This window comes from Bidens hawaiensis, unplaced genomic scaffold (genome assembly GCF_021521415.1).
Source record: "Bidens hawaiensis isolate Kalapana, Puna unplaced genomic scaffold, B.hawaiensis_p1.1 tig00012729_1, whole genome shotgun sequence".
NCBI classification, from domain to species: domain Eukaryota; kingdom Viridiplantae; phylum Streptophyta; class Magnoliopsida; order Asterales; family Asteraceae; genus Bidens; species Bidens hawaiensis.
In genome coordinates this window covers 503,549-511,814 of record NW_027492054.1, presented here as the reverse complement: position 1 = coordinate 511,814, position 8,266 = coordinate 503,549, and the positions used below count along the sequence as shown (strand labels likewise).

The window sequence follows — 8,266 nt, the reverse complement described above, 5'->3', positions numbered from 1 at the left end:
TTGGGAAATGGGAACTATGCTCCTAAGAGGACAAACTCATAGTATGACATGGTAAAATGGAAAACAGGATTGTTGGTCTCACGCATAGCACCAAATGGTTCTACTAAAATACATGTTGGTGGTACTTGAATTGAGATAACTATGTTGGGTGATTAGTTCGCCTCTAGGATAACAACGGGCTGACGTGACGGGTATTTTGTCGGGACATGTTTCATATCAGTGCATGTTTTGGTTGAGGATGGGTTTCGGGTCAGAGCGAGTTTCGAGTTATCACGGGTTTCATGTCGGGACGAAACTCGCTTCGACTCAAAACTCGATTTGACCGAAAAGTCGTCACGACTCGAACCCATGTCGAGCCAAAACCCACGAACGAAACCCGTCCCAACATGAACTTGTTCTGACCCGAAACCGTTCTGACCTAAATCCATGCCGAGTCGAATTCCAATCCGAACCGGCCTGAATCCCATTTCGACGCAAACCAAAATTTGACATTACAACATTTTCTAAAGAATAGCTATTTTAGTCCCTGTGGTTTGTTGATTTTAATTCAAATTGAGTCAATAATGTTTCAATTTATTATGATTTCTGTCCAGTTATTGTTGCGAAAGCTGAAAGAAAAAAAAAGTTTAATTACCAAAGTTAAGGGGCTAAAAGTTAAATACCTAAAATTAAGGTGGCAAAGCTTTAAAGAACTAAATTATATATAAAGGCTAAAGGGTAAAAATTAGAAACTTAAGTGACACTAATCTAAAAAACTAAAGTTTATTCGACACTAAAAACCACCGGCAGCCTTCACATCCTCCATGTGCACATCGGCCAGTTGGCCACACAACCACCATTCAATTTATATTGACCGAGTCCAAGCCCGTAATAACGAAATCTAGCATACAAGAAGGTCCAACAAAAACTTTGTGTATAAAACCATGATACATTTTTAACAAGTGGTCAAGTGCATTAAGTTGAACTCAAATACATGTTACATGTAGTTTTAATAATAATAATAATAATAATAATAATAATAATAAAGATATACTTAACTTTCATTAATTTCAAATCAAAACCACAATTTCTAAAGTTTTAAAACACGTTATGCACTTTTTGTCTCTGACTTCCACTTAGGGCTGTGTAACGGTTCAGAACTGCGAGAACCGAACCGAAACCGAAAATGAGTGAAAAATAGAACCGGAACCGGAACCTATTATAACAAACCGGTTCGGTTTCAGAACCGCTAAATCCGGTTCTCGCTAATCGGTTCTGGCTAGAACCGGTTCGATCATTTATTTATCAAATGAGTTATGCAAACTTTGCAAATTGCAAAACAAGTTTATACAATTGTATGTCTTCTTTCACGGTAAAACTAATTTAGATTAGAACATGGACATCCGTTATATTTTTTATTAAAATCTAAGTGTTGAAGTTAAATAAATCATTAGCAACGATAGATTAATGGAAGATCATATCATTTTATATTAAATTTCCTTGATAGCTTAAATCAAAATTGACTATGGTTGTTAGTTCTTGAACGTAAAGAAAGAATATTTGAATTAAAAAATGATTGAATGGATGCCGGTTAATAAGTTACTCTGGGGATTGGTATTTATTTAAAACGTTTTGAATATTCCGGTTCTTCGGTTCCAAGTCTAGAACCGCCGGTTTTACCTGGAACCGAACCGGAAACCGTTTAATGCAAATTATGAGAACCGAGAACCGAACCAGTACACACATTAGCGGTTCTGAGGCACCGGTTTTGTTCCGGTTCTTCGGTTCTGACGGTTCCGAACCGTTTTTTGCTCACCCCTACTTCCACTCCAATTCCATAGTCTCCATCAATCTAATCCGTTGACCCAAAAATCAAAAATCGTCGCTAATTTCGTCCCTACAATATTTGACATTTTCTAAATCATTGGTCCCAAATCTCTTGCTTCCACACATAGTCCAATCCGATCTAATCGAAACCAGAAACCCCATGACTCATATGTACCCATTTAACAGTTTCAAATCTCTTGAATTTGTATCCTTTTTTGTCACAATATCGTAGCTTGGATTTTATTCGTCGCTAGTGAAGTCAATTTAGGTACAAGTGGGTGCCATGAACAAGGACGGAATTCGAGCTAGATTTCCGTAAATGGTAACGTAATATATTACCCTTTATTATTTACTTTTTTAATTGTTTTTATATGGTTTTTTTTAAAGTGTATTGTTAATTAATTTAAAAGCATCAACCATCCATGGTGGTTAACAAATTTATATAAGGACGTAAATTATGATACTTTGTTTTTCTTGAACTTGACGACTTGTTCAGATTTTTATCGTCAAAAAACAGAACAAATGCCTGTTCAAGACGACAAAGATCTTGACATGAACCCGAAGATTCTTCCGGACGGTCAATCACCGAGTGTACCTTACATTCACCAGATTGGTGCCCCTCCAAAGCCAAATCTCTTGAAGGAATTCAAAACCACAGTGAAAGAAACATTTTTTGCTGATGATCCGTTGCGGTCCTTCAAAGATCAGCCAAAATCAAGAAAGATCATCCTCGGTGCACAAGCGATTTTCCCAATTCTTGAATGGGGAAGAGACTATAATATCAAGAAGTTTAGAGGTGATCTTATTGCTGGACTCACTATTGCTAGCCTTTGTATTCCTCAGGTACTTTGTATTACTTCAAATACTTTGTATACTTTATTATACCATTTTTTTAGTCGGGTTCTAACTAAAAGCGGCTTTTCTATCTTCTGTAATAGAGGAAAGATTCGCCTTCATCTTATCCTCGTTAGACCCTATTTTATGAGTGAGAATTTACTGAGTGCCTTTATCTGTTTGTTTAATAAGACATATATTTTTATTATTTCAGGATATTGGTTATTCAAAACTTGCAAATCTGAAGCCACAATATGGATTATGTAAGTGTTTCCTTCATACGTTTGTAGTTCGGTCTGTTAGCAGGGACGACTCAACCTCTTCGGAGGCTTAAAATCATTTTTAAAAATGGGGCCTTTGTAAAAAGAAGTTATCTTGCTTTCTCTCCAAATAAATCAAGATGTTGTCATCATTTTTTGAAACACAGAAGTACTGCAGTTCCTTAGACCTAATTCAGTTTAAATGGTGCTCAAATCACACACATTCATCCAAATCCCAAATGTATAATTATTAATATTGTTTTAAAATTGGACGCCTTAGGAAGTGGAGGCTTAAAGCCCTAGCTTCATTTCGCTGTCTCTAGAGACGGCTCTGCTTGTTAAGACTAATAATGGTGCACACAACTGCAAACACAAGAACAAATTGTGTGCATTATGTTCTGTATGTGATTCTTTATTTATTTATGGTTGAAATGATGAGTATGAAATTCGACGTTCGACTCTTATGCAGACTCGAGCTTTGTACCACCTCTAATCTATGCATTTATGGGTAGCTCGCGTGATATAGCTATTGGGCCAGTGGCCGTGGTTTCATTGTTATTGGGGACGCTTGTTCGGAATGAATATGATCCGAAGACCGAAACGGATGAGTATCTTAGGCTTATGTTTACAGCTACATTTTTTGCTGGGATAACTCAAGCTACTCTTGGAGTTCTTAGGTAACCGAAAATACTTTCTTTTGTTTTATATTACCTGAAAACCATTTTTTGCGGGGATTTTTCACATACGAATTACACTAAAAAATAAAATTAAGGTGGGTCCCCCCCCCCTCTCTCTCTCTCTAAAGGGTAGGTCCGCTTCTGACTCCACAGATAAATATCTCACGGGTATTAGGTAGGGTATAAGACACAGGTTTACAATCAGATGCATGACTAGGATTACAAGTACCTGTCTCTTTGCCGGTCATGGTTTTTGGTGTGTACACACACTACATATTGGATCTTTAGCAGTGAGATGAACCAATCTTATACAAGTTATAAGATCAGTTAGCATAAACATTACTGACTATTGTGTTCTAAGCTAGCCTAATCTAGTTTCTAACAATGGTTTAAATGATCAGATTGGGTTTTTTGATAGACTTTCTATCGCATGCGGCTGTTGTCGGTTTTATGGGCGGGGCTGCGATCACCATTTCCCTTCAACAACTCAAGGGCTTTCTTGGAATCAGCACTGAACATTTCACGAAGGAGACCGATGTTATATCAGTAATGAAGTCGGTCTTTAAATCCGCTCATCATGGGGTGAGTTCTTCAATCTCATTGTCTATGTAAGTTTTGTGAAGGTTGTATTAATAATAGAATTGTTGCATTTTGTAGTGGAACTGGCAGACAATTGTCATCGGAACAAGTTTCTTGGCTTTCTTACTTGTCGCCAAGTACATTGTAAGGCATCGTGGTTATTAGGGCCACTAAATGGGTCGTGTTGGTGGGTTAGCTAGTCAAACCCAAACACAAGATGAACCAAAAAATATTGTTGGGCACACCATGAACTCGAATATGACACGTGTATTCGTAGGTTGACATGAGCACGACTCTAAAAATTATTTAATTTTTTTTACATCTTAATACTTTCAAATTCTAAATTTACATATATATATTTTTTTGTAAGCGGTTATGTTTATACCTTGCCAATTTATCTTGAAAGTTTTTTGACACAAAAATACCCGATTCCCGAATAGTTTAATTTATTATAGAATACACATTTTTAATAACTACACAAAGTTAGTAGGGTTAACATGAACACAATCCATTTAGCTAAACATAGTAAAGTCGTTCATGCAAAGTCTCTAAATATACACATGAAACAGGGGAAGAAGAACACGAAACTCTTTTGGGTGCCCGCGATAGCACCTTTGATCTCCGTTATCTTATCGACTTCCTTCGTGTACATCACCCATGCCAACAAGGAAGGTGTTGCAATTGTAAGAACATGGTTTTGACTTTCATGGTCAAACTGTTTGATTTAGTTTTTCAAATTGTACAAAAATAATTTGTTACAAGCAAAAATCACCAACTCTGTGAACAAAAATTAATGTCCCTAATTTGTTTTGACAGGTAGGAAAGATTGAAGAAAGAATCAACCCTCCCTCACTTGACAAAATCTATTTTTCTGGTGACAATCTACTTAAAGGATTTAGAATCGGCGTCGAGGCAGGCATGATCGCATTAACGGTTAGTTTCTTGCCCAAAGGATAATCATTTTTCACATGTGAAAGAGTTCAAAGAAACAAAACAATTTTGTGGAATGATATTTTTGCATATTGAATAACTTTGGACATATCATTTTAGAGTATTTACGATGGAAAATATAATGATAAATCTAACCAACTAATGATATTGATAACATTTTAACAACTATCCTTATATCAAATAATAATAAGAATAATAGATAATAAACTCGGCTATAAATGACATCTAATCTTGTTCCTTAATCTGTCAGGAAGCCGTTGCAATCGGAAGAACATTTGCATCAATGAAAGATTACAAAGTAGACGGAAACAAAGAAATGGTAGCACTCGGGACGATGAATGTTGTCGGCTCAATGACATCATGCTACGTTGCAACGGGTTCGTTCTCTCGGTCTGCAGTTAACTATATGGCCTGATGCCAGACCGCAGTTTCGAATATTGTGATGTCCATGGTAGTATTATTAACTGTCAAATTCTTAACACCTCTTTTCAAATACACCCCAAACGCGATCCTAGCTTCGATTATTATATCGGCTGTTATTGGGCTAATCGACATCGATGCTGCAATTTTGATCTGGAAGATTGATAAGTTTGATTTTATCGCGTGTTTGGGTGCGTTTCTTGGTGTCGTTTTTGACTCAGTTGAGACGGGTCTTCTGATTGCTGTAAGAATTAAACCGTTTTAACTGTTTTGTTGAATCTTTAAGCTCGGTTTGGAAACATTTTTACGGTTTGTTGATTCAGGTTGCGATATCTTTTGCTAAGATTCTTCTGCAAGTTACACGCCCACGAACCGCAGTTCTTGGAAAGATTCCAAAGACCGAAGTTTACCGGAATGTTGGACAGTATCCGGAAGCGAATAAGATTCCAGGTGTTTTGATTGTTCGCGTTGATTCTGCTGTTTATTTCTCGAACTCGAATTACATCAAAGAAAGGTGAATCTTTTTCACAAACTTGGATTATTGTGATGATTTTAACAATTATTAAAAAATTCACGAGTTAAACACAACACTAACCCAAGCCCACGAATTTCGTGTTAAGTTCATGTCATGTCAGATATTCACACACCAGTACTTTATTGCAGGATATTAAGATGGTTAACTGAAGAAGAAGAAAATCTGAAAGCAACATATCAGCCCAAGATTCAATTCTTGATAGTCGAATTGTCACGTAAGAATCTCGAAATCATGTTATTTAAGTTGTCTAAAGTTCTCATATCTTGTTGTTTAACTGCAGCGGTTACTGACATCGACACCAGTGGAATCCATGCCTTCGAAGAGTTACACCGGAGCCTAAAAAAGAGAGATGTTCAAGTAAGTAAAACTTTACGGGGCAATAATATACTCAAGGACATATAGTCTAATAGTCACATAGGACTTATAATAATAAAATTTTGGTTTAAATACGTACAGCTTGTTCTTGCGAATCCTGGCCAACAAGTGTTAGACAAGCTATACGCGTCGGGTTTCCCTGACTTGATTGGCGAAAACAAGATTTTTCTCACGGTTGCGGATGCGGTTCATACATGCTCACCAAAGCTCCACCAAGATGTCTGAGTTAATCAGAAAGTGTAAAGTACAAGAAACTGATAAAAATAGCCCAATAAATATTCATGTAGCCATTTAAAAGGGTCACACATTCTCAAAGATTCAAGTCAAAACATAGATATAGAAATAGCCGATTAATAAATATTTGTTTCTGCCTTTTTATATGATTAGAAATGTAATGTGATAATTATATACAAATAAATGTTCTCAATATGTAGTTATCATATAATATGCATGGCCCAAATGGCGCCTCATTTTGCCGGAGAAGTCTCAACAACCCGTCGGAGTTCGTGAATTGGTTACCTCTACCAGAATTGCGTCGATCCTCATACAATGCGAAATTTTCTAGACTGCCTTTTTCAACTAGTACAACAAAAACTAGTAATTGCTTTGAACTTATACATTGTGATGTATGGGGGCAAATATCGATTACCTTCTTTCACAAAAGCCAACTATTTTCTTACTATAGTCGATGACTCTAATCAAGCCACATGGGTTTATCTCCTTAAACATAAGTATGAAGCTAGCACCTGCCTCATTCATTTTCAGAAAATGGTGCAAGTTCATTTTGAAAAGAATATTAAAAGGATTAGATGTGACAATGGGTGGAATTTACTTTCAACAACATGCTCAAATTTTATGCTATGGAGGAGATCATATTAGAGACAACTTGTCCACATACACCACAACAAAATGATGTTGTGGAACGAAAACATCGACAACTCTTGGAATTTGAAGCCAGTTTTGGGGTGAGTGTGTCCTAACGACCACTCACATCATAAAGCGACTTCCTCCGATGCGCTCAACAACAAAACACCTTATGAATTATTATACAACAAAAAAGCTGAATATGAACACTTTAAGGTCTTTGGTTGTCTCGCGTATTACCAAAGCACGGAAACGAAAGGAGATAAGTTTGAAGTTAGAGTGAGGCCCAAAATATTTTTCGGCTATCCGTAGGGCACAAAGGGCAACAAGATCTATGATCTTCAACGCCAAAAGATCACTATAACAAGAGATATAAAATTTATAGAGGATGTTTTCCCTCTCATGAAAGTCAATATACCTAAAAATGAAGAATAAGTTTTTGTTTGGCCTAAGCATTGGGATGATGATGAAGTCGAGCCTACTAAACAAATTGCACAACCCACAAAACCAATTATAAATACCACAAGTGAAGCTTAAAAGGATGGTGACATATTCAATAACCCAATATGCAACAAGATGAGTCCTTGGAAAATGAAAATGTTCCATGGCCACAAACAGAAGATATGCGTATGCAAAATCTAGAAAGAACAAACAATGTGGACATCCCAAACTCACAAGCAGAGGATGTACAAGCCCAACTCCAGAAAATGTGAATGTTGCATCTGGCCTTGAAAACTTTAAACCACCCAAAAGAACTAGAAGTAGACGACCTATCTCAATGATTATGATGTGAATTTGCCCCCATCTATAAACCTTGAGCAAGCATCCCCTCGCTCCGATCATGAACCTCAACGATGCACTCTATAGCACATTTTGTTTCTTATGATAATTTTACTAACTTTCACTAAGTTTTCTTAGTGGCCATTACCTCAAATGATGAGCCACAATATTTTTCTCAAGCAGTT

At 36.6% G+C, this 8,266-nt stretch overlaps 1 pseudogene; it reads left to right on the top strand.

Moving 5' to 3' along the window:
- Positions 1–1,942: 1,942 nt before the first annotated feature.
- Positions 1,943–7,045, top strand: LOC143542017 (sulfate transporter 1.3-like; annotated as a pseudogene).
- Positions 7,046–8,266: the final 1,221 nt, after the last annotated feature.